Consider the following 14,302-nt stretch of genomic DNA (forward strand, 5'->3'; position numbering starts at 1 on the left):
TATGTCCTAATACAAAAATATCTGGTAAACATGTGAAATGACTTTAAAACAAGAAACGCTTCATGTTATAAGAAGAAATTGAGCTATTTGTTTTGTCCTGGTGGAAGCAACACACTGCTGTAGCTGCTTTATTTTTGACATGTAAATTACCATATCAGCTCCCAAAATATTCATTGTATCAGAATCAGAATCAGAATACTTTATTGATCCCCATGAGGAAATTCTTTAAAAATGTTCTCTACATTTAACCCGTCCTATTTAGGAGCCCTAGGCTGCCGTCGTTTGGCGCCCAGGGAGCAGCTGTAGGTTCAGGGTCTTGCTCAGTGGGCACCTTCGGCAATGGTTCATGCTGGATTCAATTCGGCAACCCCCCTGTTGCCAAGCCAAGTCAGAGTGACAACAGAGTAAATGCAGCCTAAATTAATATGAATATGAATATGTTATAGGCAATGGAGCACAGGACACAGGCACAATGGTTTGGCTTACCCTCTTAACTTCAGTGGCGAGCTCTTGTGGCCATATGTTTGAGTAAGTGTCTGTCTTGTACAACAACCTACCCTGTCTTGTCAAGTGGGCTCTGGGATCCATGTTTGCAGTCACTTCAATTCTAAAATCCTACCATTAAATATTTGAAGAGCCAGACACGAATTAAGAACAAGGAGAAGAGAGGCTGCACAGAGCACATGCAAGAATAGGAATACATTCATAATGAATGTGCCTCAATTCCCTCTCTTGATTTATTTCAAGGCGAATGAGCATAGCGAGCGAGAGCGAAATGAACTGGTTTACACACTTAACATGTGATGGGAATTTCAAATATTTTTCCTGAGTAGGTCAGAGCAGCGTGAAGTCCAGTTCTTGTTTTTGAAGGAAACACACTTCCCCTCTTCCTGGCTTGTGTACGTCAACTTCAGTTTGTCATTTCTGACATTTCCCAGAATGTTTTTCTAAAGTGCCAGACAGCATGCTGTATGCAGCTTTGGGTTACATGTGAGCAACAGTCAAGAAAAAAACGGGAGTCATATAGTGCGCCTGTGTCCTGTAGCTGTATGGCATCATGGTCTACTGAAGCCGCTGTTGTTTGAGAAAATGGTCTGTGCCATACAATGGATGTTTCTCTGTATGACGCTTCAGATGGCTGAAAAGGTTGTCTTGCTATCAGACGGCACTGCGGTTGGGATTGTTTTGTGGATCACATCACCAACACAGATATCTACATGAATAAAAGAAATACACCACCAAACAAGAGAGGTTTAAGAGTTTTAGGATGGACTTTTTTCTATAGATGACAACATATTATTTCAAAGATTAGATATAATCAGGGAAATGGCACCATGCAGAGATCCACTGGGTGGGTTTAAAACTATGAACTACACTTCAGCAAAACACTGAATCCCTTCTCTGATGGGCAAACCATCCAAAAACTGCTATAATAATAATAATTCCCCCTTTTTTGTGGTTGTTTGTTTTGTAATGGGAATTGGGAACACACATAATCATGAGAGAACGCCTATTTGAAAAAGCAGTTCAAACCTTCAGAGTTTTATTTGTTTAGAGGACACTCTAATCTGTCATTTCAACACTGACAGCTTTACACATTTGGCGTTGCCGAATGGATTTGTTTTTATGGCTGAATGTTTATTAGAGCAACTGAAGTAAATGACTTCTCATGAGGAAAACGCTACAGCGTAGTTTATTCCCCGCTCCTACAATTACACATCTCCTTATAGTACACCACTTAACAACACACACTACACGTTTTTGTTTACTACAGTTTTTAAATCATAATTTGCAAGTTTACTGTGTTATGTTCTGCCTTGTAAGAAAATCATGATTAGTATTCAATGCAAAAGGGAAGAGAGAGAGGGTGTGTGTGATTCTTTTCATAGACAATCCATGTGAATGTGCCAAGCTGAAAAAAAGTCAGAACACTGATATGGTGTGAGTAAGAAAGAGACAGCTAGACAGGCGTATGTAAACAAAGCAGGCAGAGAAAAGGCGAGGTGGAAGCCTGCTGAGTGTTGGACTGTGGATTTGTCTCCTCAGCTGCTGGCTAAGTCTGTCATCTGTTCAACGGTTGAATCAACATCTGGTGAAATCCGCATAAACACAGATCTCTGAGCCACCGACAGAGAGGCAGCGAGGGAGAGGGAGAAGCTTATACACTCGACTGGGTGTCACATTTGTAATACACCTATAGGGAGAAGAGACATTTTCAGGGGAAGTTGCTACAAGCAAGTCAATAAAATTGCAATTTAGCGATTGCTAAATGACATGATGTCATTTCCATATTTCCTAGAATACACAATGACGTCACTTAAATTCAATGGCCATCTCTTTTAGTCTAGATCTGTTTACTATCTTTTAACATAATATAAACACATTTTATGATCAGATATTTTTATTTTTAAACAGAACATCATCATAGGTTTGTTTAATTCATATTTTTCTTGTTGCATAGTAAAACCTACAGTAAAGTCACACATGCACAATTGTAAATTTATGTGGATTATTGCTAGTTTGCTAGCTAGCTAACACAGCGCTGCCTGAGCCTGCATGGCTTTTGAGCTTAGCTGTCCGTGCAGCTGATGGCCTTCCCAGTGTGGTGTCCGAACGATAATGCTGCGATGATGTGTTGAGAAGAAATCCGCTTGACACTGTTCTTGATTATAAAAGTTTATTACATCAAAGAATTCAGCATCAATTACAAGCTCTGCAGCAGCTTGGAGAGTGACCCAGCCCGATGACCACTCTGTCTCTGTGTGTTGTGAAAATAGGTTTTGTGGGAAAATGCGCGTGTTTTTTAGCTTTTCAGTTCCTTTTAAAAAGTTTTTAAAAGTTACCAAATCAATTTTAAAAGTAGCTTTTTTTTTTTTGCTAGGTGCTTTTTGAAAAGAAAGTTGCCTGAGGAGTCTGAAAAGCTAAATCTAGCAACAAAATTGCTAAATTGGCATCATTGAATCAGAAGCAGAAGGAAGTAATACAACACATGTATAGTCAATTCTGCTGCTTTCTAATGCATTACTGCATTAGAAAGCAGCTTCCCTACTGTATTCACATTACTGTTTATTACCTGTAATAGAGTAATGCCAGATAATAAAAGTTCCAATTTTAGTCTTCACATCACATTTAATGATCTTATCAACAAGTCATGACTTATGTTACATATACAGTATTAAAAATAATTCTGAAATATCATACCTATTTGAGTCTTATTTAGTTTGCCCCGGTCATGCTTCTGCATTACAACAAAGAGAGCCCAGCGGTAGAGGATGCTAGAAAGATGAGAGGCAGTGAGATGGGAAAGAGATCAGACATGATAGAGGAGAAGAGAGAGGAAGCTTTTTAATAGCCAGGGGAACAGATTTAGTTTAGCGTATTGTCATCTGGCAAAGCTCAATAGGCATTTTAGGCACTTCCAGGAGGTTAGGGATGTGGTGGGTGGACCTAAATTGCTTTGAAGGCAATTAGTTAAACCTCGATCAAGTGTTTTCACACTGGTCTTGTTTATTTGAGCCCACACCTCAGTTAAAAGGTCTGCCCCTTCCTCAGAACAAACATGGTACTGCGTTGGAAAAATTGTGTGCGTGTGTTGCTACTAGCTACTGTTTATATGGTGAAATATAATCCAGAAAACCCAGTTTGAGTAATCCATCCATGAGTTTTAAGGCTTATTAATCACCAAAATATTTAACATAATGTGATATAATAAGGACGGATTTTACAACTCTGGAAAGTTATCATTGCAACAATCATTTTATCCTCCTTCTGGACAATCATGAGGTTTTTTTTTACATATATATATATATATATATATATATATATAGATTCAGACCAGTGACCCTCCAATTCTCAAGCCAAGTCCCCACAGACTGAGCTAATACCAAATCTTTTCACACAGAGCTAATGTCAGCCTTAACCCCGTTAGTCAAGTGTTGTACCAAGAAACATCCACATACTGCTTCCCTTACCAGAGTGGCAACAATATTAACAGAAAACAATGTTGGGTTATAAGAGATCCGCGAAGGTACATTTTCTTGTAGTAGTATGTATTGCTAGACTGTTTAGATTCTTTGTTCACAAATTCAACGAAGCATTTATTATCAAATTACTGCTTTTGTCCAAAGCGACTTCCAATAAACACATTCAAACTCAAGAGAAATAACAGCATACAGCCCTCCCAAATTACAGTACTAGAAGCATTTTACAGAGTCACATCTCAAGTGATTTTTTGAACCCATAACAAGATTCTCAAATGTCCATCCAGTTTAAGAGAGAAAGTGGGATTGACCTTTATCAGGAGGCACCGATTGTTGCCTTTTCTTCCTTGCATTAGTGCATCTATGTCACTATCATGCAGTATAGCAGTTTGCATACTGGATATTGTAACTCAGCACTTGATGTAAAATAATACAGATTAAAATTAAAGATAGTAAATAAGAGTTTTTAGTCTCCCAGGCTGGAGCCAGGTTTGTTTACAGAAGGCGATGAACTAGTAGTTTATACTTTTGGCAGCAGCAACGGAGTTTAGAGTAAATAGAATAACTGTCTAGTTAGCATAAAAGGAAAAGGTCACTGTCTACAGAAAATAAATCTTCATCAACAGTGACTCCAACACGGTTTGATAAGTGATCGTTGGAAAGAACTATACAGGAGCACAACAGTGATGGCAACATACCACCACAGACAGCTCCAAAGTTAAATAAAGACAATTAACAGATTACCACTTTAAATGAGACAGTGTTTCAGTCAGCCATCACAGGCCATCCTCGATGCATCAAGCTGTCGTTCTATTTCTGGGGAGTGGCAGAGAGATGTCCTATATCAGTGCCTGTTCAGTCCCGCTTTATGGGAGACCTCCTCCTTTTGCAGTTCAAGTCAATTGTCAACATGATTTATGGAGAAGTGAGCTATCTCTAGACTGGCTCCTCAATCTTCCCCTGACGAACTGGTACCATCGGCCCATGTAACCACTGTTTGTTTTCTTCACTCGCCAATTTTCATCTACAAATTAAGCCTGCCATGTTTTTGAGGAAGCTATTTTTTCCACCTTGTTCCATACATGGCCTGCTTTACAATTACCGGAGATATGACACAAGGAATGAACTGCACAGAACAGTTTGGCACATGTCTTTTTTTCCCTCCTCCAAGCCTCTGATATGAGTAATTTCCAGGTTTTTAATGGCGGTATAGTGTCATAACATTTAATGGTTAGGAACTTGGTTTGGATGACACGTTCTGAATCTCGCATCGCTCAAAGACACGCACCACTTATTGTCCCAATCATCTCGTATAGCTCACCAACACCAATACAACTTGATTAATGTGACTGACTTTATGAGCAGGATAAAAGGCTCTGCATATTACCGAGGCAATTATTTTACCCCAGGAAACCCTGTGAAAAACAATGGAAAGCTCATGCAATCAATGTAATTGGTGGTAACTTTTTTAAGCTTGGCTATTTAAGTTTATAATTAACTCCTCTTCACTCCCACTAAAAGGAAATGAGGGTCCAGTGAGCAATCAGCCATATCTTTATCCAGTAACTTTGTTGCCCTGCTCTGCCCTGACCTGCCTGCAGATTAAGGGAAATTAACTGCCAGTGGCGAGGTGGCTGAAGGTTGAAGGAAAATGAAAAGGGAGCAGGTTTAGTGCACGCAACGACCATTATGTCCAACAATCAAAATGCCTGAATTTCATCAACATGCTTAAAATGTCAGTACAGCTAAAGGGCTATAATGCAGAACCTCATCAACAACTTGAAGTGTTCTTCAAGTGTTATCCAAGGAGAATTGTAAACAGTACATGCTGTGTGATTTCATGAGGTTCACTTAAAAATGTTTGTGTTAAGAGCATTTTCAGTCCACACTAACAACTCTGTAAGCTGTACATATGCTGCGTTCCAGACATTTCTGACCTCCTATTAGAAAAAGTACAAAGGAGCACCTCCTAAACTCAGAGTTTCTACTAAACTATGTAACTATACCCCAACTTCATGATGAAGAAGTGTTCTGACGTCACACAACAACGGCACCCATGGAAGCGCACAATGTAAATGGTAAACCATCAACTAAAAGGCAACCAAGTATATTTACCTGTGATTTAATTAAAAAGAAAATAGTACATACATATAATACATACTATCTAATATATAATATTTTTTAATTAACAACAAGGTCACTGCTGAGAATTGTGTCTACACTTCCACGGTCAGCTATGTTTTGTTGCCGTCGTGCCCCTGGAACACTTGTAGATCTGAAATTGGGAATTTCAATTTGACTGGAACGCAGTATTAGGCACAAACTTGCTTTGAGCTAAATGTTAACATCTCCATGCTAACATGCTCACAGTGACAATGCTAGCATGCTGATGTTTAGCAGGTTCGATATTTACCATGACCACCATCTTAATTGTGTGTGTTAGCATGTTTAGTCTCTACCAAAGTGGTGGACTGATGGACTGGCACCACTAGTGGCATGTCAGTATTCTAGTAGTGGTGCTAAACAATTTAACTAGCAATCATGTACTATAGAGGTTTGCAACTGTGGGGTTTTCAGGTTATCAAATTAAGAAAGATATATATAAAAAAATTTAAAAAAGTAAATGCAACTGAGTTTCAATGAAAATTCACCAACAACTTGTCAGTCTTTATATAGTTCATAGTTTTATGCCCAAGTATAGGAACTTGAGAATTTTGTGTTCAATCAGAAGAAGATCATGAAAACTAATGGTTTCACTGCAGAACCATATAAAGAAATGGGTTAGTTAAATAAATTAGGCAATGTACTTCAAGTGTAACCTCAGTTAAACTGTTGCAAGCATTTTTAAGTGTGGGTTGTCAAAACTACTTTAAAAATTAAACATTAATGTCGGAGAATTTCGTATTTGAGATGATCATATCAGGAATAATACTAAATTTATTTCTATAGTACTTAAAAAAAAAACACAATTACAAAGTGCTTACCCATAGAAAGGAAAAAGATAATAAAACTGACCACAAAGCTAAATATTCACTTTCCTGCAAGAAGCACATTTTAAAAGCAACATCACTTGATCCGCAAGAACAGAAATAGTGACAGATTATTGTGAGGCCAACACTGCAAACAGAATTATTGAGAAAGATATGATTAGTAGGAATGAAAAGGAATCCCACTGTTCATGACTCTGACAGTAAGAGTTTTATCCAAATGCAAATATTTGTCAAATTCGGTTATTCATATTCGGATCCCCATTAGGTATCAACTTCCTGGGGTCCATGTAAAAACACTCAACATTAAGGCACAACAAACAGGAACCATCCACACTAAATCACATATACCTTTAACCTAAAACCCATCCAAACCTACCAGATCGTCTCATACCCATGTAGCACCCTCCCAACTTCTAAAGAAAACAACACTGATAACAAATTTAAACAACAAAATGCTAATTTTAATAGAATTCCTCATCATTCCCCATTTGTAATTTTCCCACTGAAGAGTAACATATACTGCAGGAATTAAATAAGCTGTGGAGGACTGAAAGAAAACTAATGGGGCTAAAAACAATAGCAATGGTGATTCATGGGATTTGTGGAATTCAGGAGACATGAAGAAAAGCACAAGTCTTTTAACACACAAACACACACACACACTTTTTTTTCCCCGCGTACACACAACACAAAACAACACAGATGCATACGGAGGCCATGCACGTCCGCACACAGTACCGGTCCGGAGTATCACCACATACAGTGCCAGCTGAGAGAGATGGATGGGGCAGCAGTGGTTTCTGATTTAGTCTGCACAATGAGGCTGAGTGATTTTCTCTGTGGAGCATGTCTTGCCTCTCTTAACCCTGCATGGGGGGACCTCCCCCCCCACCTCCATACCTTCGCAACCCCTCCTGCCCGCCGTGTTGCTCAGAAGATTGCCTCCCTTTTCCTGTTGAGATTGGGATGATAAGCACTAATGGATGGAACCTTGCATTTAAGAGGAAAAATGTTGGTAAATCTTGCTTTAATGCCATAATAAGAAGGAAATGCTGGAAACATGTTAACCCGGTGCTATCTTGAAAAATAGAGCCAGATACAGGCCAGATAGAATTTATCAATTGTATGTATGCAATTGAATTTACTAACTATAATTATTTACTAATTTATTAACTATAGTAGATTTTTCTGCTCCCGTTCATGAACATAATGCTCAAGACTTTGGAGTATGGCAAATAAAGTAACATTCTCCTTCTTCACATGTTTCTGTACAAAACTCAGGATCTCAGCAAATGGAAATCTAAAGCTCTATAATCATAAATTCACATACACAGGCACAAACACAAACAAATGTAGACAAACACTGGTGCGACTGCACAGCGTGATCCGTGTACAGGCGTCTTTTAGCTTGCCTGGGGGTGGGCAACCCTCGTTGTCATGTTGAACAAATGTGCCGTCAAAGCTGCACTTTAAAGATGGAATGTGTCACAGGGGGCATGTGAGAAGCCCATTCGCTCGGAGGCAACACGGACGAACAGTCTGAAACAGAAGGAAGGGAGGAGGAAGGAAACAACAGGCGGCAGCGACAATCCTTGACATTTCACTACGAGCACTCGCCTTAACGGCTGCTGAATACATCCTCTGAGCAGAGGAATGATAAATATCACAACGGGTGAGGAGGTAGAGTTTTAGCCAGACCTCCAGAGGGAAGTGATTGGGTTTGAGGTGAGGAGCCTGAGACACACAGGGAGTCCATTAAACTTCCATCCAAACAGAGCCAAATCAGATGATGGCTTTGTACTCTGGGGCACTAGTCCACAAAACTCCTCACTTCGTGAAAACAGCATGGTGCTGAGCATGAAGAACCTTCTGCAAGGGGCATCAAATTAACTTGGGGCTCCTTATATTTGTGTTTTATTTATGTAAAACAAATCATGCAAGTGTAAAAACAAGACAAAACCAAATCCCCAAGTCCTTCAAACTAAATAACAAAATAGGTTCTTTGTCAATGCCTGTCATTTTCTAATCTTGCACCCGTATCGGTAGGAAGACATAATTTGTCAGTTATGGACAGATTGTGCTTTGTCTTAAGTTAAGTTTAAAGAACAATCTTTTCATGGTTGAAAGAAAACAACGTTGACTGTTGGAGACTTTGTAGAACCCTCCAGTCATCCTGATCTCCTCCGTAAAGGCGATGTGTTCAGACAGGACAAAAAGCAAACATTTTCATCCTGTGCAATTCGCTTGAATTTTACCACTGGGCTGTTTGTGTAATCATTGTTTAAACAACCAGTATACTGACCTCGGATCTCTCCGAGAACTCCAGTCTCCCTGCTTTTCCTCTCACCTTTGTGCATTAAGGGAGCATATTGATAAAGCCGTTTAAGTGGAACATTTTTGCTAAAGTTTGTGCCCCCTCACACCTTTCGATTCAATTTGTATGCAATCATAGAAGCATCTAAAATGCTTTTCTTGCATAGTCACGTATCCTGACAATTAATCAGTGATAACCTCACAATCTCCGTTCAGTGCCAACACAGCAGGTAGTTTGCACTTTGTGTAATGAGGCAGAACGTAAGGATGCGGAGGTCAAGGGAGGTGAGATTGCGTTCAGTTAATATTTGCCTTTTCATTAATCCCAACCATGATCTTTTCCTAACCTTGACTTGTGACATTGCTTAACTGGACCCAAGTGCAGAGAACATACCACACACCTCATTTCTGAATTCAGAAAGCTTTATATTTGTGTTCTTTGCTTAGGTCAATACAAAAAAATAGGTAATGCCAGGGAACACGCTGGACTGAGCACCCTGGACAATGGTTGTGACATTACCAAGTGGCCTAACCTTTACCCTACCTTATATAATCTTATTTGTCATGATGTCAGATATTGTAGAAAGTAATCATTTGAAAAAAAATAAAAAGCCTTTTTAAAAACAATGTAATACCATCTACAAGAACATCTTCTGAACCGTCTTTGTAGCAAAATGATGTAACTATGGCAAGAAGTGTCTCCTTGGACCAGAAAACAACCTATGAGTACATGACATGTGAGTATAAAATCTGTTTATTCTCCATTTAAACATTTTTCACACATTTTCCCCTCCATCAGTGACTAAATAAATCTTGACAACTTTCACAGATTTATATCAGTCTGTAATTAGAGCTGCAACAGATTTAGATTAATTACCTGTAATATTGGAGACAACTGTAAGACAGCACCGGTCTTAGTTGTGTTTTGGCTTGAAAATAAAATCTCTGTGACATCTGTTGCAGCACATTGTGCCTTCCTCCAGTGTTGGAACACTTGAGAGCATGAGTAGGCTGGTGGGGAGTCACAAATCTCAGCACCTGGCAAAGTACCTGTTGCTTTATTTGAGTGCCATTTTCTGAAATCAGACAACAACAATTGTATCATTGTAAAATGAGTAAACCAATCTGTCAGTGGTTTCAGACTATTTTGAAATGCAGCTACAGTTGTTTTCTTGAAACAAGTGACATTATCTTCGCTGTGGTGTCAAGATTGCATCATTTGATTCTCCTCAAACAAGAAAACAGTGACATTGTCTCATCCCACTGGCTGAATGTTTTACTTGTTTTAGGAAAAGTTTGAAGACAGACAGATTGAACAGTTTGTTGAGATCTTTTTTCTACCAGGCCTCCTTCTGTTCGTCTCCTCCTGTTATCCTATTCGCATATCTCCTTTGCACCTCTCTCTATTCTGTCTGTCTAACGCGCTGCCTCAGAGGGCTTTCATGCTTCGGTAGGTGTACATGCACCTAGATAGAGCTTCTTAAATGGGCAGATAGGTCAAACACTTACAGAAGCAGGAGTGTAGTCGATGCAGTGCTTAGAGCTGGACGCACGGGCAGCATGGCCAATTATTTTTTCCCTCCACTCCAGGTCCGCTTCCTTTCTTTTTCACATGTACACGATGAGTCCTGCGTTAGAGGGAAAAGCACCCTTCTCTTGTTAAAGGCTTTAAAAAAAACCTTGAAGGGAGTGTGGAAGCTGTGGGTGGACAGCCTTTTGTGTCTTCTTATCAGTTTTATCTATTTTGACAAGTTTCCTGGCCATTCTGTAAAATGCTTTGGCATCGGAGGAGGAAACCAACCTGTGCTGGCCCCAGTAAGAAAGTGTGAAAATCAATGATGTTTAGATAAGCTCGCTATCAATCCTGACATCTGCTCTGCCTCCTCTTCATCTCTTTCCTCTACGGAGCAGAACAACAAGAAAAACAAGCCTCCAAAACGTGCTTTGTGTGCATGCATTCAATGTTGGATCGGAGCGTGTCGGGACGAGAGGTGTAGCTCGAGTATGGAGGGAAGCTAAATACTGGAGAAGTTTTGTCGGTAAGGTTGCAGACTGGAGAAGGATTACTATAAATGATGCTAATTTCCCTCAAAACTTCACTCCTGTGCCTCACCCAAGCAGCGGTGGTGAGGAGTGGATGAGATCAGAGACAGTCAGGGAGTGGGAGGGTTGTGGGTATACGTGGATGGACATAAACATATAAGGATGGAAGTATACCCTCACACACAGACAGTAGTGACTCGGAAGGATATTATTTATATATAGATAGACAGATTAAGAATTTTATTTCTTATTTCTACTTATTTATTTCTATTCATTTAACATTTTCATTTTTATAATTATTTATTTAAACGCAGGAGCCCTGTATTAGATTTATTACATTTCAGTTTATATTTATTTTATTATTTATAATAATATATAATAATAATTATAATAATAATAATCTTTATTTGTAGAGCACTTTTCAAAAACAAGTTACAAAGTGCTTTAAGAAGTGTAAAGACAATAATACCCCAAAAACAATAATACAAAAACAATACAAGATAAAACCAAGAAAACATTGAAAGGACTAAAATACACGTTTAAGATAAATATAAAATAAGTAAAATAGAATAAAATAAAAGGGATAAATAAAGTCAAATAAAATCGGGAAAGGCTCTCCTATAAAAGTATGTTTTAAGAAGGGACTTAAAAGAGTTCATTGACTCAGCCGACCTGATTTCCTCGGGCAGGCTGTTCCAGAGCCTCGGGGCCCTGACAGCAAACGCTCTGTCCCCTTTAGTTTTCAGTCGAGACTCTGGAACAGACAACAGACCTCTGCCTGAGGATCTCAAGGTACGTGCTGGTGTGTATGGGACTAAAAGGTCAGAAATATAACAAGGCGAGAGGCCATGAAGAGCTTTAAAATTGATCAATAGAATTTTAAAGTCAATTCTAAAACATACTGGGAGCCAGTGTAATGAAGCTAAAATAGGAATGTGGTCATATTTCTTTGTTCTGGTTAAAAGCCTGGCAGCTGAGTTCTGGACAGTCTGGAGTCGGTATGTCCAAGGGGAAGCAGATACAGGGAAAACAAAATGGGTCCTAAGACCGACCCCTGAGGCACACCATATTTAACTGGACAGAACGAAGAGACATAGTTGTTTACAGACACGCAAAACTTCCTATTTGACAGGTAGGATGAAAAGTGCCTCAGTCTAACATGATGTTGTGATCAATGGTGTCAAAAGCAGCGTTAAGGTCCAGGAGTACCAGCACATACCTTCATCAGCAAACATTAAAAGGTCATTGGTGACTTTAAGCAGGGCAGTCTCAGTGCTGTGGTACTTCCTGAAACCAGACTGAAACTTTTCAAATAATTTGTTATTTTCCAGTACAGTGAGCAGCTGTTTGGACACAATTCTTTCTAGAATCTTTGCAATAAAAGGCAGTTTTGAAATTGGTCTAAAATTTTGATGGAGCGAGGGATCTAAACCAGGTTTCTTTAAAAGTGGGTTCAGGCAAGCCGTTTGGTTCACGCAAGCCGGTTATTACTTATATTGATTTTATTTGTATGTTTATACTCATGTGCCCTATGTATTTAAAAATGTGTAACATCATTTTAAGTTCTTACTTGCGTTTCTTTTAAAATTTTAACATGAAGGAGCACAGTCATTTCTTTTCCTGTACAACTGCATTTGTTTTTTATATATTTTATTCATTTATTCAATATTATTAATTATACATTTATTTTGTTTTACATTCTATTTCTGTAGGTTACACATCATTTCCATTGTTTTCTTACTGGCATGAGACAGGTAGCACCACCATTCGAGCAATGTCCATCCGAAACGACAGACCATCTGCTGGTTGTTAAACACAGCACAGACGAGGAAATCAGAGAACTTGGCATTCTGGTCCTGAACTTTCTTTTATCCATCAGCTCTCGTATCAGCCTTTTGTCGATTTCAGACGTGCTGAGAAGGGATTGAGTCCCAATATTCTCTTACCCCACCTTCCCACCCACCTCTCTCCTCTACTTACAGAAGCTAACATGAGACATGACAGGAGGCATGAGATGGAAGATTCAGCTTCTCTGCAGCAGAGTAAGCCTCAAATTACCAGATAGATTAGAACCAGAATCAGAGGGGCACAAAAGGCCTCTCAGGGATCGGAAATACCTGGCGTGAAGAGGTGCAGGTCAACATTAGAGTGCATCCTAGAGCCACATCTATATGGGCCCTGTCGCCAGTAGCAGATGGCATGTGGAATTGCACGTAATGAGGGATCAGAAGTATTTGGTGCAGGCTGGAAGATAGGCTCTGGGGTTAGGGTGAAGGATCGCAACCGAGAGCAAGACAGCATACTCATGTCTAATTTAGGAAGCTCAGTGAAACACAAATGTGCGTTTCTGGATGGGGAATGGCGTCTGTTCTTTTCAATGTGGAGAATGCAGCTATTATATGGGTGAGTGGAGAGGGAGGTGGACAGATGACTAAATGAGGAGTGAAGATGCAATCATGGTTGAACAGCAGTGGCAGATCTGTAGAGGCAGATGACACTACAGCTGTAATGTAGTTTCACTTTTTTTCCTAGGTGTTTAGTTGCAGATTGTTAGTTTAACAACCCTTTCAGTGACAGAGGTGCTCATGGAGAGAGAAATAATTTTTTTTTATAAAGTTTCCAAAGAACCAGAGTTCTCAGGAACACCGGAGTCAGTGCAGAAGGTGAGCTGAGCTACCATATGATTGGGTGAAAGGTGCAACAGTGGTCTCACATTATGTGAAGAGGCCTCTTCAGAGGTTTTGTTGATATACAGTACTGCAGAGAAGTGTTACAAAAACTTTATATTGGCCACTAAACACTGTACTTCCTCATATTTCTTCATAGTCCTCTGTATTGGATGAAGTCAGTAGTAGCCATAGTGTTGTAATTTAACATACCATGACTATAAATAGTCATCTATTGTTGACACAAAGTTTGAAATCCAACTTCCATCAGCAAACAGTGGCCATAAGGAGGCACTAGTCTATAGCTGTC

General features: G+C 39.4%; 1 protein-coding gene across 3 annotated transcripts in view; it reads left to right on the forward strand.

Moving 5' to 3' along the window:
• LOC119912814 (cadherin-20-like) overlaps positions 1–14,302 on the forward strand; it is a 101,599-nt gene that overhangs the window by 12,290 nt on the left and 75,007 nt on the right. Inside the window, exon 2 of one of the 3 annotated variants that reach the window (XM_038732050.1) lies at positions 9,954–10,020. The exons of the other annotated variants lie outside the window; for them this stretch is intronic. The gene's annotated coding sequence lies outside the window, so the exon portion shown is untranslated. The remainder of the gene's footprint in view (positions 1–9,953; positions 10,021–14,302) is intronic. 3 annotated transcript variants of the gene reach the window in all.

The sequence above is a fragment of the Micropterus salmoides genome, unplaced genomic scaffold, assembly GCF_014851395.1.
Source record: "Micropterus salmoides isolate LMB-PRFRI ecotype aquatic unplaced genomic scaffold, ASM1485139v1 Ms_hic_scaffold_1, whole genome shotgun sequence".
NCBI lineage: Eukaryota > Metazoa > Chordata > Actinopteri > Centrarchiformes > Centrarchidae > Micropterus > Micropterus salmoides.